The 26,932-nt window shown below is 40.0% G+C and overlaps 1 protein-coding gene across 2 annotated transcripts in view; it reads right to left on the bottom strand.

Annotated features, from left to right (window-relative positions):
• Positions 1-26,932, bottom strand: part of PXDNL (peroxidasin like) — a 513,916-nt gene that overhangs the window by 317,778 nt on the left and 169,206 nt on the right. The window lies entirely within an intron of this gene.

Here is a 26,932-nt window from a genome sequence, read left to right as displayed (position 1 = left end):
GCTCCAGCATTCATTTATGCAGGTAGATATTCTAGGACTTCTTGTATATTTCAAGAAATAATTCTAGACTTGGAAGCACAGTCCTGAAAGCATGACCTGTAACATAGATCAGACCTCTCTTGGGGTTCCAGAAATGATACCCCAAAGTGATGGCCTTTGAAGCAGACTCAGAAGCACAGTCTCTTTTGTCTCTCCTCTCTCATTCTCCCTCAAGTCTAGCCATTCACTGCCTTTCTATGTAAAAGAGCTGGTCAGCCGGGCGTGGTGGCTCATGCCTGTAATCCCAGCACTTTGGGAGGCCGAGGCGGATGGATCACGAGGTCAACAGATCGAGACCATCCTGGTCAACATGGTGAAACCCCGTCTCTACTAAAAATACAAAAATTAGCTGGGCATGGTGGCACGTGCCTGTAATCCCAGCTACTCGGGAGGCTGAGGCAGGAGAATTGCCTGAACCCAGGAGGTGGAGGTTGCGGTGAGCCGAGATCATGCCATTGCACTCCAGCCTGGGTAACAAGAGCGAAACTCCGTCTCAAAAAAAAAAAAAAAAAAAAAAAAGAGCTGGTCATAAAGAAATTCTCTGACCTATTTTGTTTAATGGTAGACCAAAAGACCCCCTTTCCATAAAGGGTCTAACCCCATGCCTTGGAGGAAGGAACGCTGCATGAAGAGGCCAAGAAGAATCTGACCAGAAAGGCCTTGCCCAAATCTCATGTCCAGCTGTAATGACCAGTGTTGGAGGTGGGGCCTGCTGGGAGGTAATCAGATCATGGGGTGGAGTTCCCCCTGGCTGCTACTCTCCTGATAGTGAGTGAGTGCTTGTGAGATCCGGTTGTTTGAAAGTCTGTGGCACCTCCCCACCTTCTCTTCCTCCTTCCAGCCGCGGAAGACATGCCTGCTTCCCCTTAGCCTTCCACTATGCTTGTCAGCTTCCTGAGGGTTCCCAGACATGCTTCCTGTACAGCCTGCAGAACCATGAGCCAATTAAACCTCTGTTCTCCACAAATTGTCCAGTCTCCGGTATTTTTTTTTTTTTTTTTTTTTTTTGAGACGGAGTTTCGCTCTTGTTACCCAGGCTGGAGTGCAATGGCGCGATCTCGGCTCACCACAACCTCCGCCTCCTGGGTTCAGGCAATTCTCCTGCCTCAGCCTCCTGAGTAGCTGGGATTACAAGCACGCACCATCATGCCCAGCTAATTTTTTGTATTTTTAGTAGAGACGGGGTTTCACCATGTTGACCAGGATGGTCTCGATCTGTTGACCTCGTGATCCACCCGCCTCGGCCTCCCAAAGTGCTGGGATTACAGGCAGGTATTTCTTTATAGTAGTGAAAAAACAGACTAATACACTGGATTTCTCCACTCTCTGTTAGCATTATATCATACTCTTTTCATCCAATCAGATTTCCACCTAGCTGCTCATTCTTCATCAGACCTAGGCATAAAAATAGACAGTTTTCTCGCTATTCGGGGCCTTCGTTCTGAAGGCTCCCACATCGTGCAAAGCTTTGATTAAATAAATCTGTCTACTTTTCCCTTGTTAGCCTGTCTTTTGTTACTGGACTATCAGTCATCACCGTTATGATGGGTGAAGAAATTCTGACTTTCCAGGGTATAGTGGACAGAATTCTAAGATGCCAGACCCCCCGGTTCTATTCCTCAAGAATGGGACTTTGAATAGAAAGAGGTATCACGCCTGTGACTATGATACCCTTATATACATAAAAGTAATTTTGCAGGCCAGATGAGGTGGCTCACACCTGTAATCCCAGCACTTTGAGAGGCTGAGGTGGGTTGATCATTTGAGCCCAGGAGTTTGAGATCAGCCTGGGCAATATGGCAAAACCTTGTCTCTACCAAAAAAAATACAAAAATTAGCTAGGCACGGTGACTTGTGCCTGTAGTCCTAGCTATTCAGGAGGCTGACGTGGGAGGATCACTTGAGCCCAAGAAGCAGAGGCTGAGTTACAGTGAGCCAAGATTATGCCATTGCACTCCAGCTTGTGACAGAGTGGGACCCTGTCTCAAAAAAAAAAAAGAAAAAAAGTAATTTTGCAGATGTAGTTAAGTTTACTAATCAGTTGCCTGATGATCTGGGTGGTTTTGGTTAAATCTCAGCAACCCCTTAAAAGTAGAACATTTTCTCTGCTTCTGGTAGAAAGGGAAGTCAGAGAGATTCAAAACCTAAAAAGGATTTAGTGGGCCTTTGCTGGTTTCCAAGATGCAGGCGCCACCGGCCAGGACCAAAGAGGGGCCTCTGGTAGCTGAGAATAACCCCACCCCCTGGCCAGCAACAGACCCACAGTTCCAAGAACTGAACCTTGCCTATCACCTGAATGAGCCTGAGGTAGACATTTCCCCAAAGCCTCCAGGTGAGGGCCAACCACAGACTCCATGACAAAGGTTGAAGCTGCCAGACTTTGAGCCCACGGAACTGTAAGCTAACACGTGGGCAGTGCTTTAAGCCACTAGGTGTGTGGGAATTTGCTACGCTGCCATAGAAAGTTAATACAGAGGAATACTTTATGTCGTTTGGGGGTCTATAAATGCCTGAAAATCTGCAATATAACAATGTATAAGTTAAGCAATGTGGATTAATATTAGAAATCGCCTAGAACAATGCCTAACTCATTTTTATTATGATGTATTAACATTTAAGAAGCAGAAACCAAAGTGACCGCGTCGTAACATAATCGCCAGGAACAAGCAGATGCATGGGCGGTGGGAGAAAACTCTGGATAAGGACGTTAGGGAAGCTGGAGCTCCTGCCAAGCGACTGGTACAGACAGCGCACCTGGGCTCAGTTTCGTCCGAGAGAAGCTAAGTGTGCTAAATTATTTCTACCAATTGATGAAGACCAAGCCAAGTCTCAGCGCTCTGAAGGCGCCTACCCAGGGCCCACTCGGGCCCCGGCTCCTGCACTCGTTCTGCCCTGCCTGCCCACTGGGCCACACTCACTGGGCCCAGCTCACCCCCACATGGAACAGACAGAGGGTGCTAACCAGCTCAGCACTTTAACACCCATGTCTGAGTGAAGACAAGGGGAAATGCTGCCTGCCCAGGACCCGTGCCTGCTCAAAACCTGCTCTGCTCAGTATAACGCCTCTATTGTCTCTTTAATAAGTCCAAGGGTTTCTATACTTCCTGGTTTGAAAGCTCCATTCTCAGTTTTTGTTAGGCTGTATCTCCTAACCGCACTTCCCTGAGGGCCCCTTTCCTTATCCTCTATCAGGCTACAGCCCCTAAGACAGAAAGGCTCCACCTCTGCTGGAGAAACCGAGTCCCAAGGCAGGGGGCAGAGTCAGAGAGCAGCATTCTGGGCCCGGCTTGTTTAGGTCTGATGTCAGCGCCACCCCTAAGCTGGCCTTGCTTCACCCAACATTGCAGTGCCTCAGTTTCTCCAGTGGATAATAGTAGTACCACAAGGAACTGTTAAAAAGATCACATGAATTGTGTATACGGAGCGCTTAGAAGAGGTGGTGATAAGCGTCACGAAGCCTTTCCTATTCTGGTACTCCAGGCTGTTTCTCTCTCCACCTAGAAGCACACGCGTGTGCCTTTGCCTGTGCATGAGCATGCGTGTGTATTTAGCACATTATCAATATGAGCACGTAATTACGCATTCTCTGCCCTCCTCCACTGTGTGGACGGTGTTGGAGGGCTTCTTATCCTTCATGGGACCATCCGCAGCCCCAGCAGACCCGTGGGCACAGCAGCGGCTCCGTGAGTGCTCTCAACAGGACCGAGTGCGCACAGCCGGCTGTTGTGTTACTCCCTTTCTCGCACTATTTTCATTCTTTTGCTGTTTTGAAAAAGGGATGCCATAAAGTTTGTTTAAAGTATGTGAAACTAGCGAACAGGATGGATCCACAGGCCAGGCACAATGACTCACCCCTGCAGTGTCAGCACTCTGGGAGGCCAAGGTGGGAGGCTCACTTGAGCCCAGGAGTTGGAGACCAGCCTGGTCAAAAAGGGAGATCCCCATCTCTACAAAAATTTAAAAATGAACCTGGTGTGGTGGTATGTGCCTGTAGTCCCAGCTATTTGGGAGGCTGAGGAAGAAGGATTGCTTGAGTCTGGGAGGTCAAGGCTACAAGCAGCCATCAGCATACCATGGCACACCAGCCTGATCCCCGTCTCAATAAATAAAATCCACACAGGCAAAATACCTCCTTCTTCCTCATCAGAATCTCATCTGCCCCCAGATCATAAAGTCAGCCAGTAGTGACTCTGAAGATCCACCTGACCCCAGACACCTGGGAGCCAAAGGACCACAGACCACTGGCAACAGAGGTCTCCAAACCTCACAGTATTTACCTTGCTATGTAGCGCCAGGCCAGACCTTGCCAGCAGAAATTCATCCTACCCAAGGTAGGGAGAAAATAGAACAGTAAGTCGGGTGTTGTGTTGTTTTCTACTTTAACCACGAGATAAGTACTTATGACCAAAATTGTTCTGGTACGATTGCCTTTGAATGTGCCATTTTCGCATGATCACTGCTAACAGTGTTCTCATTGTAGTCATTTCACGTCGTACCACAGGAAATATTTACATTGTTCTCATAGTCTGTTTAATAGAAATAATATTTTCAAAAACAAACTATCACACACTATAAAGAATCACAAATATAATTGCCAACAATAAAAATAAAGAAATCAAATGGAAAGTGTTTGGAGCTTATTCTACCTTACCAGGTCTTTCTGATTATACTACATATACATATAGATATATACACATGTCCTTCTGATTATACTACATATACATATACATATACACACATGTCCTTCTGATTATACTACATATACATATACATATATACACATGTCTTTCTGATTATACTACATATACATATACATATATACACATGTCTTTCTGATTATACTATATATACATATACATATATACACATGTCTTTCTGATTATACTACATATACATATACATATATACACATGTCTTTCTGATTATACTATATATACATATACATATATACACATGTCTTTCTGATTATACTACATATACATATACATATATACACATGTCTTTCTGATTATACTACATATACATATATACACATGTCCTTCTGATTATACTACATATACATATATACACATGTCTTTCTGATTATACTACATATACATATATACACATGTCCTTCTGATTATACTACATATACATATATACACATGTCTTTCTGATTATACTACATATACATATACATATATACACATGTCTTTCTGATTATACTACATATACATATACATATACACACATGTCCTTCTGATTATACTACATATACATATACATATATACACATGTCTTTCTGATTATACTACATATACATATACATATATACACATGTCTTTCTGATTATACTACATATACATATATACACATGTCCTTCTGATTATACTACATATACATATATACACATGTCTTTCTGATTATACTACATATACATATATACACATGTCCTTCTGATTATACTACATATACATATATACACATGTCTTTCTGATTATACTACATATACATATACATATATACACATGTCTTTCTGATTATACTACATATACATATATACACATGTCCTTCTGATTATACTACATATACATATATACACATGTCTTTCTGATTATACTATATATACATATACATATATACACATGTCTTTCTGATTATACTACATATACATATACATATATACACATGTCTTTCTGATTATACTACATATACATATATACACATGTCCTTCTGATTATACTACATATACATATATACACATGTCTTTCTGATTATACTACATATACATATATACACATGTCCTTCTGATTATACTACATATACATATATACACATGTCTTTCTGATTATACTACATATACATATACATATATACACATGTCTTTCTGATTATACTACATATACATATATACACATGTCCTTCTGATTATACTACATATACATATATACACATGTCTTTCTGATTATACTACATATACATATATACACATGTCCTTCTGATTATACTACATATACATATATACACATGTCTTTCTGATTATACTACATATACATATATACACATGTCCTTCTGATTATACTACATATACATATATACACATGTCTTTCTGATTATACTACATATACATATACATATATACACATGTCTTTCTGATTATACTACATATACATATATACACATGTCTTTCTGATTATACTACATATACATATACATATATACACATGTCTTTCTGATTATACTACATATACATATACATATATACACATGTCTTTCTGATTATACTACATATACATATATACACATGTCCTTCTGATTATACTACATATACATATATACACATGTCTTTCTGATTATACTACATATACATATATACACATGTCCTTCTGATTATACTACATATACATATATACACATGTCTTTCTGATTATACTACATATACATATACATATATACACATGTCTTTCTGATTATACTACATATACATATACATATATACACATGTCTTTCTGATTATACTACATATACATATATACACATGTCTTTCTGATTATACTACATATACATATACATATATACACATGTCTTTCTGATTATACTACATATACATATATACACATGTCCTTCTGATTATACTACATATACATATATACACATGTCTTTCTGATTATACTACATATACATATACATATATACACATGTCTTTCTGATTATACTACATATACATATACATATATACACATGTCTTTCTGATTATACTACATATACATATACATATATACACATGTCCTTCTGATTATACTACATATACATATACATATATACACATGTCTTTCTGATTATACTACATATACATATGCATATATACACATGTCTTTCTGATTATACTACATATACATATACATATATACACATGTCTTTCTGATTATACTACATATACATATATACACATGTCTTTCTGATTATACTACATATACATATATACACATGTCCTTCTGATTATACTACATATACATATATACACATGTCTTTCTGATTATACTACATATACATATATACACATGTCTTTCTGATTATACTACATATACATATACATATATACACATGTCTTTCTGATTATACTACATATACATATACATATATACACATGTCTTTCTGATTATACTACATATACATATACATATATACACATGTCTTTCTGATTATACTACATATACATATACATATATACACATGTCTTTCTGATTATACTACATATACATATACATATATACACATGTCTTTCTGATTATACTACATATACATATATACACATGTCCTTCTGATTATACTACATATACATATACACACATGTCCTTCTGATTATACTACATATACATATATACACATGTCTTTCTGATTATACTACATATACATATACATATATACACATGTCTTTCTGATTATACTACATATACATATACATATATACACATGTCTTTCTGATTATACTGCATATACATATACATATATACACATGTCTTTCTGATTATACTACATATACATATACACACATGTCCTTCTGATTATACTACATATACATATACATACATACACATGTCTTTCTGATTATACTACATATACATATACATATATACACATGTCTTTCTGATTATACTACATATACATATACATATATACACATGTCTTTCTGATTATACTACATATACATATACATATATACACATGTCTTTCTGATTATACTACATATACATATACATATATACACATGTCTTTCTGATTATACTACATATACATATACATATATACACATGTCTTTCTGATTATACTACATATACATATATATATATATACATGCCTTACCCATCTATTATTGTACAGATTTTTATTAATAAGGCTTACAGTTTACATAATCATATTCTAAATGCTAAATAGTTAACCCATAAATAATGAGTTTTCAATAATTTAAAACTGTTTATAGTTATTATGAGAAGTTATCTACCATGTTCAAGACGTATTCCTAAATCCTGGGGGATATAAAGATAATAAAATACAGACCGTGAAAACCTGAAAAGCTACTGAAGGGACCTGAAAAGGTAGCTGAACAATAGAGAGAGCGTTTACTTCAGAGTCAGAGTGAAAGGTCACACGGCGCATAAGCTCCTGCATAAGTCACGCAACACCTGCTCCCAGGGAAAATGCTGACTTTGGGGAGGGACTGCAGGGGGTGGGGAGTTGGGGAGAGAGAGCATGGGGAGAAATGCCAGATAGGTGATGGGGAGGAAGGCAGCAAATCACACTGCCACGTGTGTACCTATGCAACTATCTTGCATGTTCTTCACATGTACCCCAAAACCTAAAATGCAATAAAAGGAAAATAAATAAAATTAAATAAAATTAAAAACCTGAAAAAAAAAAGATGCTAAAGACAAAAGCAAGCTAAGACTCTTTCATCCATAGGGAAGAACGTGATGTATGATTTTAAAATATTACTCTGAAATGATGTAGCACCCCTGTGACTTCTAAACATCACCACCATCAAATTAGTACATAGAGTAATCCTCAATCCACAATCCCAAGCAGGTCAAATCACACTGACTGATTTCATCATTGTATAACCACCTGCAGAGACTCTAAGATTCATTTAAACCGAAAACCAGTATAAAATATAAAATACACAATAATTTCTTTCTCCTAGAGAAAAATCTACACAGACTGTGCCAGGCGTCAGGGTTCGAATTTGATGCCGTGGTCTGGGGGGATGGCAGGAAGACAAGCATTTTGATCAGAACATGGTAGCACTGGAATTGCCTAAAAGAGAAACTGAGCTGGCAATTTGGAAAGAACAAAGTAGAAAGTTACAGCCGCACAGTTGAAAAAGGGAAATTAAAACTGGCATTGAAATTATTTCCTGGCTAAGCTCAATAATTGCCTCTCTTTAAAATATTTAAAATAGATTTTTTGGTACTCTGTGATCTGGCATTCTCTCTCTCTCTTCTTCTTCTTCATAATCAGACTTACTTAACAGCCAAGAAAAGATTTAAAGGTTTCCCTCGAGCCTTCTCAAAATAATGAGCAAATTAGGATTTCATTGTATCATACTGGAAATAAGTTATTTTACATACAAATTTCTGTCATAAAGCATCTAAAGACTCAACAAAAAATGTAATTTTAAAACCTAATTTTAGTTGTATGCTAAAAATGTGCTAGTCGCCACCATCAAATGACCTGAATTAATGAGGAGGCAATCACAAACATTATTTTGTAATAGAAATAATGAGAATGAACACTTAGGTAATACTCGCTATGCACCAGCCACTGTTCTGATGGTTCTCTATCTACCTGCTTACCTGTCTATAGCTCCCTTACACTGTGACAACTTTCCACGGCTTTTATTCTATCTGATGTGTGAATATAAAAATCACAGTTTGGTTACAACAAGTAAACCATTCTCTATCTCAACCCACGCTTCTAAAACACGATGTGGTAATGGGAGTGCTCTGATGGCAACAGCTGTCACTCGTGGTGGTGACATTCCCAGTCTGGCTGACTCGAGGGGGCCCTTCTTTCTTTGGTTTTTCTGTGTGTACCCTGAACTGCTGCCTCGGCTATCCTCACAGCGTTCCCAGGCAGCAGGTACGTGCCCGCTTGGAGCCTCCAAACAAATACCCAAGCTTGCTGCCCTCGGTTTTTACCTAACAGCGCCTGGCACAGGTGAACTTAGTTATATCAGCAAACACTCAAGAGTGGACCCAGAAAAATGTGAATACAACTTCTTTCAAGTCCATGAGCTCATCAATGTGACCCAAAGAGGCAATTTCTATTTTGACAAATATTCAATTTAAATACTCAAATCAGCAAATCTAGTAAAACATTAATACAACTTCATATGCAAGCCAATTAGTTCCTTATTACGAACCAAGGAGGGGAATTTTTGTTGTTATGGAAGTCTAAGTGGTGAGCGGTGGCAGAAAGAATCAACGCTTTCACGGGGCAGCCTTAGATGGCTGTTCACGTTAGCTGTGCTTTCTCGAGGCTGCCCAGTCATGCTTATATTGAACTTATATTTTCTCATAATAGAGATTAACAGACTTACAAGAGCACGTTTAATAAGCTTTTTAACTCCACAAGCATCCATCTTTATTTGACTAGATACTTTTTATTTTGATAATCATAAATGATATATTTTCTTGAAACAAATTAATCATGAACATGTGCAAAGCACCAAGCCAACTGTACTTTCGGGAGTACCATTAAATTTTTCTATGACTTTGCTTTCAGCGATTCTGGATAAATTTTAATACTAACAGGTCACCAGTGGTTAACAAGTTAAAAAGATAAAATTCAAAGCAGAGCCTCCAAAAGACACTCAGAAAAGTTGAGATTTAATGGAAAGTCAGCTATTTTTAATTATTTGTATATGACCAATTTATTGACAATTTAAAAAATCTTAACCTTCATTGGTCAATTTATGATCATGTCAAGGAATACACACTGAATACCAACTATGCACTACCAGACATACACCTTCATTACATTACATTATAGTGGCAAGAAACAGAAGATAAAATGTCAGCAATAAAAAATACAAGAAGAGGTGAGGTCAGCAAACATGGAATAGTAAGTAGCTCCATGGGGTCCTCAGAGAAACATTAAAATATCAAGCAGTAATTGTCAAAACCAACTTCGTCAGAACTGTAGAAAAGCTAAAGGTTCACGGCAACAAAGCAAAGACTACATCAGGACAAAGACAGCGTAGAAATTTTAAGAAAGTTTTGTGGCATTTTTACTCGCCCTTGCCTCACCCCCATGCCGGGTTCAAAGGTGGTCTTGAAATCAGCAGTCCTGGATCCTGGGCTCTGGGGTTCTGGTTCTGGAGGGAGCAAAGCAGACTTCATTCTCAGAGAATTCTCAAAGTATCTGTCCATTCGAACCTGTCCGCCGGCTTCATGAAGCCTGAGACAAGGGGCTTGTCTTCATTTCACTGAACTTAGAATTCTCTCCAGGAAGAAAAGCCCCAGCCATTCCTCAAAGCCATTCTCAAGCCAAAAAGCAACTCACAGACATGTGGGCACCAGATTAAAGTGCAGGCAAATAACAGCCGCAAAAGCCTGGGAGGAGAAGTTGAGGAAAGGGTTTCTCAGAAAATTAGGATATTCAAAAGAGGCTGTGTACACTGGGAAATTTAGAAAGCCACAAGCATAGCCAGGACTGAACCCAGGCTCAGGAAAACCTGAGAAAACCCTGTTTGCATTTTTTGGCTGAACTCTTGATTCAGCACAAGCAGAACGTAAAGACAGACAGTTGTAAATGGTCTGGCTAAGCAGCGAAGGAATCCCGGGAACGAGTCAATCTACAAGCTTTCGGAGAGGATTCTCTCTCTCTTCTTTCTTTCTGTCTTTGTCTCTCTCTGTTTTCCTTTTCTTTCTTTCTTTTTTTTTTTTTGAGATGGAATCTTGCTCCGTCACCAGGCTGCAGTACCGTGGCGCAATCTCAGCTCACTGCAACCTCTGCCTCCCAGGTTCAAGCAATTCTCCTGCCTCAGTCTCCTGAGTAGCTGGGACTACAGGCATACACCACCATGCGTGGCTAATTTTTATATTTTTAGTAGAGATGGGGTTTTGCCATGTTGGCCAGAATGATCTCCATCTCCTGACCTTGTGATCCACCTGCCTTGGCCTCCCAAAGTGCTGGGATTACAGGTATGAGCCAGCACACCCAGCCTCTGTTTTCTTTTTGTATTTTTCATTTTGATTCCTGGCATTAGGGAAATCTCTATCAAAATTCTAGCTGAAAGCAAGCAAAGAAGAACAGCCTTCAGAGACTACATGTAACAAAAAGTAGACTTTACAAAAAATTGTTTAGAAAAGTCACTAGCAGTAAACAGCTACAGACCACAGCAACCAAAAACAAATCTTAAAGAGGGGAAAAAAACTGACTTCCATTGTGACCATATTATCTATTCAAAATATCCAAGTGGCTATGAAGCTTGCAAAGAAGCAGAAAAGTTTGTCCAATTCACAAAAGGTACTAATGAAAATTGCCCCAATGAAACAAACACAGACATTGAACCAACTAGACAAAGACGTTCAAATCAACTGTCTTAAATACGATTTGAAAAAGCTAAAAGAAACCGTGGACAGAGAGATAAAGGAAACTAAGAGAGCAATGTATGAACGCATAGAGAATATTCATAGAGAAATCGAAATTATGCAAAGGAAGCAGACATAGGGGAGATGAAAAATATGAAAAGACATATTGTAACTCAGAAATATAATAGCACAAATGAAAGACTCACTAGAGAGTTTCCACAGCACATTTGAGAAGGCAAAAGAAAGAATCAGCACTCTGGAAGATATGGCAACTGAAAGTATCCAGTCTAAGGAGCAGAAAGCAAAAAGAATGAAGAAAAATGAACGGAACATAGGAGACTGTGGGACACTGTCAAGCATGTTAACATACACATAAATGAGAAATCCCAAAAGAAAGAGAGAGAAATAAAGACAAATAAAGAATACTTGAAGAAATAGTAGACAAAATCTTTCCAAATTTGATAAAAGATAAGAATCTGAACATTCAAGGTGTTCAGTGAGCTCCAAGAAAGTTAAATGCAAAAGATCCCCAGAGAGACAAGTTATTATCACATTGATGACAGCCAGAAACAAGAGTGTTTGAAGCCCTAAGGGAGAAGCGACTTGTCACGTACCAGGGACCCACAGTAAGACTAATAGCAGATTTATCATCAGAAACCATAGGGACAAGAAGGAAATAGAATGATATTTTAAAGTTCTGAAAATGTTTAAAACTGTCAACAAAAGTCTTATATATCTGGCAAACCCATCCCTAACTGGCTTTGTTCTTTCCGCGCAAGACTTCCTTGGCTATTTGGGCTCTCATTTGGTTCTGTATTAATTTTAGAATAATTTTTTCCAATCCTGTGAAAAATGACATTGGTAGTTTGATAGGAATGGTACTGAATCTGCAGACTGCTTTCGGTGGCATGGCCATTTTAATAATCCTGATTCTTTCAACCCGTGAGAATGGACTGTTTTCCATGGGATTGTGCCAGCTCTGCTTTCTTTCAGCAGGGTTTTCTAGTTGTCCTTACAGATCTCCTTCACCTCTTCAGGTAGATGTATTCCTACATATTTATTGTTTTGCAGCTGTTGAAAATGTGATTGCATTCTTGATTTGGCTTTCTGTTTGAACATTATTTGTGCATGGAAATGATATTGATTTCTGTACATTGACTTTGTCTTGTGAAACCTCACTGAAGTCATTTTTCAGTTCCAGGAACCTTTTGGTGGAATCGTTAAGGTTTTCTAGTATAGAATCGTATTGTTGGTGAAGAGGAATACTTAGACTTCTTTCTCTGTTTGGAAGGATTTTGTTTCTTCCTCTAGTCTGATTTCTCTAATTAGGACATTCGGTACCATGTTGAATAGGAGTGATGAGAATGGGTATCCCGTCTTCTAGTCTTTAAGGAGAATGCTTGGAATAGGAGTGATGAGAATGGGTGTCCCGTCTTCTAGTCTTTACGGAGAATGCTTGGAATAGGAGTGATGAGAATGGGTGTCCCGTCTTCTAGTCTTTAAGGAGAATGCTTGGAATAGGAGTGATGAGAATGGGTGTCCCGTCTTCTAGTCTTTAAGGAGAATGCTTGGAATAGGAGTGATGAGAATGGGTGTCCCATCTTCTAGTCTTTAAGGAGAATGCTTATTCATTGTGATGTTGGCTGACAACACACTCTAAACAACACATGAGTCAGAGAAGAAACTGTGAGGGAAATTTAAAAACAATTAGGACAAATGAAAACAAAAATGCAATATCCCAGAACTTATGGGATGCACGAAAGCGGTGCTCAGAGAGAAATTCATAACCGTAAAGTCCCACATTTTCAAAAAGTAGATCTATCAACAACCTATCTTTCCATGCGAAGAAAAGCGAGCTAAATGCAAAGCAACCAGAAGAAATAAAACTAAAATTAAAGTGGGGATAAGTAAAATGGAGAACAGAAAAACATAAATAGAGTCGATGAAACCAAAAGTTGGTTCTTAGAACAGATCAATAGAATGTAAAAGACATTAGCGAGGCTAACCGTGAGAACAAGAGAATAAAAACCTATGGCAATACTACTGACTTTATTAAAAGAGATACATAAAATATAAGAGAGTACTATAAAAACTGTATGCCGACAAGTTAGATAACCTACATAAAATGAAGAAATTACTAGAAATATGCAAATTACAAAAACTCTCAGAAAAAGTAGGAAATCTGGGACAGGGGAGAAGTGCTGTTTAAGAGATTGGATCAATAATCAAAAACTTCACAACGAAGAAAAGCTCAAGACCAAATAGCTCCACTGGTAAATTTTATCACGTATTTAAAGAATTAATACCACCCCTTCTCAGACTTTTCCAAAAAACAGAAGAGGAAGGAACACTTCTTAACTCACTCTATGAGTTCAGTATTATCCTGCTACCAAACACAGACAAGGCGCCACAGGAGAAGGAAACACGGACCAATAACCTTTAGTAATATTGATGCAACATTTTTGAACAAAAACCTGAAAATTTGAATAAATTTACTTAATATAAATTTATAATTTACATATAAGTGAATCATATAACCATTATTCACCAGGATCAGGTAGATTTAACCTAAGAACACAAGTATAGTTTAACATAAGAAAATCAATCAATGTTACACACCACATTAATGGAATATTGGGGGAGACAATACAATCCTATTAAATGATACATAAAATGTATTTGATGAAATTCAACAGCCTTTTACAATAAAAAAGAGTACCCAAAAACAAGTAATGGAAGGAAATTTCTGAACATAATAAATGGCATTTATTTTTTAAAAAAACCCACAGATAACATTATACTTAATGGCGAAAGACTGGATGAAACCTCTCCCTGAAGGTCAGGAACGTGACAAAGATGCCTACTTTCATCATTACTATTTAACACTGTATTGGAAGTTCTAGCCAGAGCAGTTAGGCAATAAAAAGATATACAGACATACAAACTGGAAAGGAAGAAGTAAAACTATCTTTATTCTCAGAGAGCATAATGTGTATCTAGAAAATCCCCGAGATTTCAGAAAATAACTTCTATATATAATAAATCAATTTATCATAGTTGCAGGTACAAGGTCAACATGCAAAAATCATCTGTGTTCTGTACATCAGCAAATAATCTATAAAGGAAATTAAGAAAACAATTATATTTAATAATAGTATCAAAAAGAATAAAATGTCTAGAAATAAATTTAATCGAGGTAAAGGCTCTTTTATTAAAAACAACAAACGTTGCTGAAAGAATAAAAAGAACTCAATAAATGAAAAAGGATTTTATGTTTATTAATTGGAAAGCTTAACATGTTGACATTACAACTACCGAAGTGATACCCAGATATAACACAATCTCTGTAGAATTTCCAGTGACAATTTTGTTTGCAGAAGTAGAAAACCTATTCTAAAATTCATGTGGAATGTCAAGGGATCTCTGTATTAGTCCCTTTTCATGCTGTGATAAAGAATTGCCTGAGACTGGGTAATTTATAAAGGAAAGCGGTTTAATTGACTTCCAGTTCCGCATGGCCGGGGAGGCCTTAACCCACAATCATGGCTGGAGGTGAAGCAGAAGCAAGCATCATCTTTAAAAGGCAGCAGAAGAGAGAGTGAGTGCAAGCTGGGGAAATGCCAGGCGTTTATAAAACCATCAGATCTTGTGAGAACTCACTCGCTCTCATGAGAAAAGCATGGAGGAAACTGCCCTGCTCCTGATTCAATTACCTCCATGTGGTTCTTCCCTCAGCACCTGGGGATTAGGGGGATTACAGTTCATGATGAGATTTGGGTGGGGACAAAAAGCAAACCGCATCAACCCCAGTTAGCCAAAAAAAAAAGATTTGAGGCTGGTAGTGGGGACTCACAACTGTGATCCCAGCACTTTGGGAGTCAAAGCCAAGAGGATTGTTTGAGCCCAGGAGTTTGAGACCAGTCTGAGCAGTATGATGAAACCCCCATCTCCACAACAAAAGATAAAAAATTAGCCAAGCACATGCAATCTTAGCTACTCAGGAGGCCGCGGTGGGAGGATCACCTGAGCCCAAGGGGTTGAGGCTGCAGAGAGCCAAGATCGTGCCACTGCACTCTAACCTGGGGTTCCTTGAAATTCCATATGAATATGTGGATCTTATACTTGCAACTGTGATAAATTCATTCTTTAGCAATAGTAACTATTTTCTGAAATCTATTTTTAGTTGTGTGAGGAGATTTCATCCTGTTTTCCATAATGGCAATATTAATTTACAATATGATTTTCAATTTAAAATAAAGTTAAATAAGTAAAATAAAACAATTATAATTTTAAAAATCACATTTGATCAGAGAACTAAGTAAAGTGAAGGAGCAGACAGTCGTGTCAATGTAGTCTGTGTGGAGGTAAATGCCAATATCTAAACCCTGAGGCAAAGGCACATGTGAGATTTATTTATTTTTAAATAATATAAGCCTATAGTAGCAGCAGCAGCGTGAAGGCGTCTGAGTCTAGGAACACATGTCGGAGAAGTCGCTCAGGCTGACTGTAGACAGCCACGTAGGTTATGGCAAGGACAGGGATCCGTAGCTGGAGGAGAAGCGTTTTCTATCAGTCAGGGTTCTCCAGAGAAACAGAACCAATAGGAAATACATGGAGACACAGCAGAGAACAATTACACAGAATTGCCTCACATGGTTGTGAAGACCGAGAAGTCCCATGTTCTGCCCTCTGCAAGCCGAAGACCCAGGAAAGCACGTGGCACAGCCGAAGGCCCGAGAGCTGGCTGGCTGATGGTGCAGATTCCACTTTTGAAGGCCCGAGAGCCAAGAGCGCTGAGGGCAGAAGATGGATGTCCCAGCTCAGCATTCAGGCAGAGTACAAATTCCTCCTCCCTCTGATTTTTTGTTCTCTGCAGGCCCTCAGCAGACAGGATGGCAGCCACCTACACTGGGGAGGGCCATCTGCTGTCCTCAGGCCACCAATTCCTGCTTATCTCTTCCAGAAACGCCCTCACAGAAAACCATGTCTAATCACATATCTGGGCATCCTGTGACCTGGTTAATTTAAAATTAGCCATCATATCATCCACGGATGGTGTTGAGCAGATGATTGAGATGATATAACATCTATTTAAAGGATCACACGGCTGCTGGAGGAGGGGGCCAAAAGAGGCAGGGAGACCGTTTCATTAGCTTTGCCTTTAGGTGAAAGGCAGTGAAGCCAGAATGGCTGCTGACAGCAGTGAGATGGTGAACAGATCAGAAAGATTTAAAGAGAGAACGAAGGGGATTTGCTGATAGGTGTAGGGCTTGAGGTAAAGAGGGGAGATCAGAATGACTTTAACATTACAAGTCACCTGTAGGATACAGGTAACACCACCTGAAGTGGAGAAACGTGCAGGAGGAGCAAAGTGGGTAAAATACATGAATCCAAGTTTGATTTCGTAAATACCGAGCTCAGGATGCTGACAGGCCTTAGATGTTGTGCAGACAGTGACCTGAAATCAAAGTTCAAAGTCACAGTGAAAACATAAACGTGGAGATCCCAGTGTTTAAAACCATGGGGTTGGACATGCTCGCCTTGGAGGCGAGTGCGAGGAGAGGGCTGTGTGCTGAGCGGACAGCATTGCAGCATAAAGGCCGAGAATAGGAAAGGGGGAAAGGAAAGGAAGAGCGTGCAATGAGTTAGGAGAATACCGAGGAAAGGGCTGTGTTGTGGGATGACCTGTCCCCCGAAATGGCTAAGGGGAGGCCCTAATCCCTCATGTGACGGAATTTGCAGGCAGGGTCTCTCAAGAAGTAATTGGTAAGTGAAGTCGTAAGGGCAGGGCCCTGATCCCGTAACACTGGCGTCCTCACAAGAAGAGGAAGACATAGCAGGTGTATGTGTGCAGAGGAAAGGCCAGTGAGGATGCAGGGAGATGCCATCTTCACGCCACGGAGCGAGGCCTCCCACTGGCACCGGGATCTCGGACTTCCAGACTCCAGGACTGTGAGGAAAGTCATTTTTGTTTTTAAAGCCACCTGGTCTGTGGCATTTCGTTACGACAGCCTTAGCCAACGAATACAAGCGATAACACGGAGCGCAATTACAGAAAAGATTTCATAAAGGAGGAGTTGATCCCTGTGTCAGATATTGCTGACAGGGCAAGCAAAACAGGCACTGAAGAATACCCCTGAGATGGGGCACCTCCGTGGGGGCGAGGGTTACCTGGGAGGGAACCTTTCAGTGGCGCGGTGGTGCTCCAGACTGACGCGGGTAGGTTTCAGAGAGGAAGGGAGGAAAGCACCCCGTGGAATGAGAAATGACAACACTCCTAAAAGCCCTGCTCCTAAGGGGAGCAGGAAAGTAGGGAGACAGCAAGGGAGAGGGAGAGAGACGTCAGATCAAAGGAAGTCACTTCTTCACGTTACAGAAATTACTGAATGTCGATATGTTTGTGTGAAAAGTACAAAAGAAAATGACAAACTGATGATTAGGAGAGAGGGGACAATCGCAAGAATCTGCCACTGCCGGGAAAGAAGGGACGCGATCCAGGACATAGGTGGTTGCAGAAAGGGGCCAGGACAGTTTATTCAGTGCAGCAGGAGTGGACAGAGAGCCGATGGCCTGGGAGTGCAAATATCGATTACTGCTGGTGCTTCAGCACATAGATACGCTGTAAAAAGGATACAATGTACTTTTAAGAGAAATGTATGCTCTTGGGGTTTTCACCACTGTGGAGCTTTCTTTCTGGAAGCCAGAATGCAGCATCCCTATACAGCGTGCATAATTTCAGAGTAACATAAATTGAGGCAAAGGCAACTAATAAGAAAATTCTAAGGAGAATTCATGGCCCAATTAGTGAAGCCCAGGCCTGAGAGCCAAGAAGTATCTGGGACGTGCCTATCAGAGAACAGCAGCACAGAGCTTTCATAAGCCACATTTTCCTGGCATCCACCCCAGAAATTTCTCTCTATTTCTGGCCAGTATCAAAATACCAACACATGACAAGAAGTTGGACCAAGGGGGAAATGAAGGTGAAGAGAACGTCTCAGGGAAGGCGAGTGGTCGTAATTGAGCTGCTGAAACTTCACCTGTGTGTTCTGGGCTCTCCAAAGCAAGGCAGACAGAAACTAAACCCTTCCCCTGAGCACGCGCGAGCCTTTTGGAAAATACAGCAGGTTCCCTATTTGCATAACATAGAAAAATGGGAGTCATCATTTTCCAGTGCAGAAGTCAACATTTCCCCAGATCACCTAGAGATGGTGGTCTATGAGGGGCGGTATTACGGAGTGGCTAGGAGCATGAACTTTATAGTTAGCAGCAGAGCCCCTGCGTCGAGGAAGGACCTACCACTGCGTTTTTCTGCATGACTCACAAAGCTGGCTGACTTCTCTGTGCCTCAGTGTCCTCAGCTATAAAATAAGGATCATGATTATGCTTCATGGGGTTTGTTAGATCAGCAAGTAAATGAAAAACACTTACAGCAGTGTCTCTGTAATATTGACTTTACTTTTCTTATTTATTATTAGAATTTATAGTTAGACACAGAGAAGGGACTCAACAATATTAGCATCTTTCTTTTTCCTTTTTGCCTATTTTTTAATATCAAGAAGAACACTGAAAAATATTGAATATTTGATTCTTAGACGGTATGATGTCTTGGTCTTCACACAACGTTTCCTTTTTTGGGTTAGTTTCCAAAGTCACATAAAGTGTGGCCTTTTTTCTGCATCATTGTTCGTTTTGAAAGTCACAATTAAGGTGTCTGACTATTGATAGTAAACTTTTACCTTTCTGTCGTGGACTGAATAACGGCCACCCAAAATGAAATTCCTGGAATCTGTAAACCTTATCTGATAAGGAAAAGGGGTGTGATAAATTAAGGATCTTGAAACAGGGGATTATTCAGGGTGGACCCTCAATGCAATCACAACTATCCATGTAGAAGAGAGACTCCACAGACACTGGACGGAAGGCAATTCTCAGTGAGAGAGAGAGGCAGAGACTGGAGTGATACAGCCTCAGAGCAAGACACACCAAGGAATGCTGCGTCCCCCAGACGCTAAAAGAGGCAGGGAGAAGATTCTGTCTCCCAGAGCATCTGGAGGAAGGCAGTCCTGCCCACACCAGCATTTCAGGCTTCCGGTCTCTAGATTTCAGAGAGGGAATCCATTTCTTTTGATTTAAGACACCAAGGCTTTGGTGATTTTTTTTTTACAGCAGCCCTAGAAAATTAATATAGCTTCCTTGTGTTCCTCACACTATGTTTTACATGCATTGTTACGTTTAATCATTACATTAATTACGTGAGCTATGAGTATCTTCTTTTACAGATACGGAAACTAACATCATACAGCTAATGAAAGTCAGAACTCGCGCTCTCACCCAGGTAGACGATTCTAAAAGCTAACATTATGTTTACACTTACGCTGTTAGAATGATTTCATGTGTTTTTACGACAATGTTTTATCGTCCTTAAAAACTATGTCAAAAATCACATTTAAACAACATAAAAAATTACCAATGGGTAAGAATTTCAAATTGGATTTAGTGCTTACACATTTCCTACTTGTACACTTCCTATCCTTTTCCTTCTACTAATAGGACACACAAGTAAAGAGCAGTGACTAATGGATGAAACAATTAATATGGGCGCAAACATCTCATCATTACATTTTTTTGTTTGTTTGTTTGAGACGGAGTTTCGCTCTTGTTACCCAGGCTGGAGTGCAATGGCGCGATCTCGGCTCACCGCAACCTCCGCCTCCGGTTCAGGCAATTCTCCTGCCTCAGCCTCCTGAGTAGCTGGGACTACAGGCACACACCACCATGCCCAGCTAATTTTTTGTATTTTTAGTAGAGACGGGGTTTCACCATGTTGACCAGGATGGTCTCGATCTCTTGACCTCGTGATCCACCCACCTCGGCCTCCCAAAGTGCTGGGATTACAGGCTTGAGCCACCGCGCCCGGCCTTCATCATTACATTTTTAAGAGATTTTAAAAGAAAAACTAGTAAAATTTCCAAGTCAAAAAACATGCTTGAAGGAAAAAGAGACATCTTTGGCTGGTTACTGTGTCTACCCCTTCAGACAAGTCGCACTGGAGGAAAACACAGCAGTGCCCACGGAGAGCCCACTCCTGGTTTCACTGTCATTTTCTCACGAATCTGAGAACGGTCTACTGAGCTTGAAAGAGGAAAGTTGGCAAATAACAGATCTGTTATGAGACTTGAAACATTTCCATTAAACACACTGTATTTTTTAAGCTGTGATTTTAACAATTTTCCTTTTATCTTGCCTATAGCTGCATCTTTGACTCTTTTGGAAATTGGGTAAATTTTTAATACTAGAAGACACAATCTCTCTTTTTTTTTTTTTTTTGAGACAGAGTCTTACTCTGTCACCAGGCTGTAGTGGAGTGGCACAATCTCGGCTCACTGCAACCTCTGCCTCCGCGGTTCAAGAGATTCTTCGACCTCAGCCTCCCGAGTAGCTGGGAGTACAGGTGCACGACACCACGCCCGGCTAAGTTTTGTATTTTCAGTAGAGACAGGGTTTCAGCATGTTGGCCAGGATGATCTTGATCTCTTGACCTCATGATCTGCCTGCCTTGGCCTCCCAAAGTGCTGGGATTCCAGGCGTGAGCCACCGTGCCCGGCCATTAGACACAATCTCTCAGCTTTGTAGGTGGAGAAACTGTGATCCAAGGAGTAAAACAATGTCCTCAAGGTCACATGTTTAGTCTTCATACATCACCTACCACAACGCTTCACATATAACATAGGTACAAAAAAGAGAAAATCCTTTTATGATTTTTAATTTTTTATTTCTAGTCTGGCGGAGTCTGTAATATGCTTAGTATCACAATTGTGCATACATTAGTGCTATTTCTCTCTTTTTAATTATGTGTTTATGTTACTTTTTATTTTTGATTAAACATTTTATTAACTTTAGAAAAATTCTCATTATTGATCTGTTTCGCAGATAAAATGTTCTTTATACAATAAAAATCCAGGCTGGGTGGAGTGGCTCATGCCTGTAATCCCAGCACTTTGGGAGGCCAAGATGGGTGGATCACCTGAGGTCAGGAGTTCAAGACCTTCAGCCTGGCCAACATGGTAAAACCACATCTCTACTAAAAACACAAAAAATTAGCTAGGCATGGTGGTGTATGCCTGTAATCCCAACAAGTGGTGAGGCTGAGGCAGCAGGAGAATCGCTTGAACCCAGGAGGCAGAGGTTGCAGTGATCTGAGATCATGCCACTGTACACTCTGCGCCTCAGTTAAAAAAAGAAAGAAAGAAAAAGAAAATCCAGTTAGTCACCTTTGAATCGATTCCATAGGAGGACTGTATCTTAAATGTTCCTTTGTTGTGTAGAGCAAAATAGTGACAACGTCAAGAGATTAAGCGTAATATTCAAAATTTAACAATGCACAGGCATAGATAAGAAAACAACATAAATCTTCCAGTAGATATGAAAGCCAACTGTTTAGTAATTGGAAGTTCGCTGTGATCAGCCCTGATTTTTCTCACCCACCCCATAGCCATCCACAACATTTCTGCCATGATCAAGTACAACAGCTTGAAAACCAGACAAGACCATTTACCTGGGTTTTATTCTCCTAGTGTTGTGATTTTGTTTTGTAGAACAATGAGGAAGAGAAATGTGTTAGGAAAAGAGCAGCCAGATCCCTTTTTACGTTGCCTTACTATGACCATTTTTTAATAAGCTAGTACTGCATTCAGTGCTCAGGCCCCATTGATTGTGGAAATTGCCCCAGGAGAACTATGTCTAGGATTGGATCAGGTCATGGGCAGAAGAATTGGTCTCATGTTGGTGAAGATCAGTGCCATTTATGCTGCAGTGCAAATATGTGGAGATAAATTAGTCTGTCAGCCACTAGTGATAAGGCTGATTGTTGAACAGCAAAAGTGAGAACAACGCATTGACTTTGGAACTTGGTCAGAGTTAGACAAAATGACCTAACAGCGGTTTTGCCACAAATCAATCACTAGCTCGTCGTAGATCACTGTCTTCTCAAAACAAACTTTACCAAAAAAATCTACAGCTAATATCACGTGCTGTCCCTGAGACTGGGTACAGACTGGAAAGGAAAATTTTTTATTTCCAAAGGACATGATTGTCCTACAAAAATCCAAAAGACATAAACAAATGAGTAGAATTCGGATTAATTTAGTAAAGTCACTGGATACAATATCAATATATAAAAACCAGTCGCATTTTATCTACTAGCGTGAAATAAATAGAACATAAGTTAGTGTCATGTAACGATATTAATATATACATTAATTATATGTTATACGCATGTATGCATTCTATATACTGTACTTATATCTATATATCTTACCTAGGAATAAAGTGTAGTATATATATTTGGAAGCAGTATGTCCAGATTAAAATAAACACGCATAGATGAGTGTGGGGAGAGAAAGAAACGTGAATGTGGCAGAATGTTAACTGGTGAATTTAAGTAAAAGGTACAAAGCAATTATCATAAGGTCGGGCGCGGTGGCTCAAGCCTGTAATCCCAGCACTTTGGGAGGCTGAGGCAGGTGGAACACGAGGTCAACAGATCGAGACCATCCTGGTCAACATGGTGAAACCCCGTCTCTACTAAAAATACAAAAAATTAGCTGGGCACGGTGGCGCGTGGCTGTAATCCCAGCTACTCGGGAGGCTGAGGCAGGAGAATTGCCTGAACCCAGGAGGCGGAGGTTGCGGTGAGCCGAGATCACGCCATTGCACTCCAGCCTGGGTAACAAGAGTGAAACTCCATCTCAAAAAAAGAAAAAGAAGCAATTATCATGCCCTTTTTCTGAGATTTGGGTAGGCTTGAAATTTTCAAAATAAAAAGTCAGAGGACATGCTGGCAAAGTTAAGGTTTAAGGAGTTAAATAACTTGCCATACTTCACACAACAATTGGAAGGACCAGAAATACCCCGACCCCTCCCTTTTGACATTCTTCTCCAGGTTCTCTTCACCTTGCTTTTCAGTTAGGCCTTCCTTCCAGAATGCGCAGGAGGGAGCGATGCCAGCCCCTGACTCGGCTCTTCATATAGCAGTTGTTACCATTGAAATGGTGGCATGCATTTGTTTATTTCTGTGGTATACTCTACTCCATTGTCCTTGGTGTTTAGCTACTGCTGTTCCTCTAGGGCTCAGTCGCCTTTCTTATAAGCATAATTGTGTTGTCCGCAATTGAATTTGAACCTGTTTCCCAAATGTGTTACTGTTATCAGTTTCATCCACAACTGGAAGGCAGAGGCGTCCTGGCAAGTCACAGAGCTCTGCCAGGCACCACGTGGCTGTGCTGCAGCGGGTGACATCCAGGGTCTGATAAGAGACCCTTGATCTCACCCTCTAGCTCTTAGGCTCCAACAATATATAACATTTCCAGATTTTTTATTAAGCAAACCTCTTAGCAAGCTCTGTTTAATACGAAAATGCCAGCTCTTTTTGAGAAACCCCTCTCTTTTCAATACAGAAGCAATGTGGTTGGCACTTTTTAATTGTAAGAAAACAGTGGAGTTTCTGTGCAGCAGAAAGGCAATGCGAGGAAATAGAATCACCAGATGCTTGGTTGCGCTTTGTAATGCTATGTTGGTATAAGGTCCATATGGTCAAACCTTTTCATATCCTTCATGAAAATGTTAACTTTATTTTTTAAAATGTGTCCTTATTTCTTTTGTTCTTATAATAAATTAGTAAAGACCTTTGGGTCTTCACTTAACTGGTCTGTCAGAAATTTTCTGACGTCTCAGGAGTGTTAAGTGTCTGATTGCTTGGCTCACTTTCTAGACAGAAGTCTCTGTCTGTGTGTGTCTCCTCTCTGTCTCTCTCTCTCTGTCTCTCTGTCTGTCTCTCACACAGACACACACATACACACACGCACCCCACATGTACACACAACTTACTGTTTAAATGACCTCCTGTCTGTATTCCAGGGAAGTACTCTTCCTGAATGCCATCATGAGAAGCCATATAGTCCAGCAGTTAACAGATCAAACTGTGGAAAGGATCAAACTCTGCTCCTTTCTAACTGCGTCAATTAGGGTAAACGACTTTATAGCCATAAACCTCAATTTCCCCATCTGTAAAATGAACGTAAACACCTAGTGCAAAGCATGAGAGAAAGGAATATAGATCATGTTTATGAAGCAACTAGTATAAAATCATGGGGCTTGTAACTAACAACAGAATTACTATCTTATTATGATTTTCTAATAAAAAGTATTTGAAGCCAATTAAAGATATCCATGATTTCTAGCAAGTGAAGAGGTGGATTGTTCATCAATAACTAACTTATCATGTAGTGTAACCCAAAATGTGGACAAACCCCAATAGATTCCATCAGCTTGTCACACTCAAACTTTTTAAATGGCAACTATGTCTAATGAGAATATTTGATAACACTTGATAGGATTTACAGTTTAATCAGTGAATGAAATATTTGGTTATCTATCGTCTACATATTTCAGTAGACAGTGGTAAAGACTTCATTGATGGCGCTGTTTAACAATTGGACATCCCAGAAATACTCATTTAAAGATACTCAATAGGCTGAGCTCAGGGGCTCACGCCTGTAATGCCAGCACTTTGGGAGGTCAAGGCAGGCAGATCACCTGAAGTCAGAAGTTAAAGACCATCCTGGCCAATATGGTGAAACCCCGTCTCTACTAAAAATTCAAAAATTAGCTGGGCGTGGTGGCAGGTGCCTGTAATCCTGGCTACTCAGGAGGCTGAGGCAAGAGAATTGCTTGCACCTAGGAGGTTGCAGTGAGCTGAGATCGTACCACTGCACTCCAGCCTGGGCAACAGAACAAGCCTCCGTCTCAAAGAATAAAAATAAAAATACTCAATAGAATGCAGATCTTTGGCTCCATCCTGAGAAGTTCTAAATTAGAATCCCTGAGGAAGAGGGCTGGGAATCTGCAGTCCACAAGCACTCCAGGAAAGGTTCTCGTACAGTGCACTGTGATAACCATTGCTTTATTGTGAAACAAAGAAGAAACACTGCAGTCCTTACTTTCTTATGTTCTTACATCATCCCAAACAGAGATACTGTGATAAAAATATGTGTGCTCAGGCATCAGTGACTGGAAAGAAACCAGATGGGAAAAGCACAAGTGTAAAGTTGTGATCTCAACTCTAAAGTTAGAAGGGCCAGCTTGGCCTGAATACGGGGAGAAGTTCAGCCAAATTGACAAAATTGCTAACTCTATCCTGCGAATATTATGACAAGCAGACAAACACACCCACATGGGTCTAGCCTCACTCCACATTCTTAACTCTCCGTGTATTCTCTCAGTGGATGAATCTAAATGCGGCTCAGGAAGATTTTTGCATTTTCAGCCTCCGGTCGTCATCTCGCATAGGACTCTTCTCTTCTCCTTACCGCACTAACTGCACACGTAGGGGTTTTTTATTGCAGACATATTATAGTTGGGTGCTGGTTTCCTGACCGCCCCGCAGGGGGAGACCACCAGTTCTATCACAGCAGGGGCATGTGCCTTTGGGTCCGGATACTAAACCAGCCAACTGGTTGCCCACGGTAGATAATAGATACTGTGGGGTGAATAAAATAATTGCCTTTACACTTGGAAATGTTTGTCTGTGCTTAGCCATAAAGTTGTCATTTTTTCCCTACGTGATTTTTTTTCATTTAAGACTATCATAAAACAGCAGCTCTACGTTTTTTTAGAGTATCACGAATAAGAAAGCCCCGTAGCATACTGAGAAGAGCACGGGCTTTCGAGGTGAGAAGTTGTAAATTTTAATTTCATTTCTATTGCTTTCTTGCCATGGGACTCAGAGACAAGTTATGTAACCCCTCCTTCTCTCTATTTCTTCT

The sequence above is a fragment of the Callithrix jacchus genome, chromosome 16 (genome assembly GCF_049354715.1).
Source record: "Callithrix jacchus isolate 240 chromosome 16, calJac240_pri, whole genome shotgun sequence".
In the NCBI taxonomy this organism is placed as follows: Eukaryota; Metazoa; Chordata; class Mammalia; order Primates; family Cebidae; genus Callithrix; species Callithrix jacchus.
Note: the sequence above shows the minus strand (reverse complement) of the source record. Positions and strands in the feature narration are given on the sequence as shown.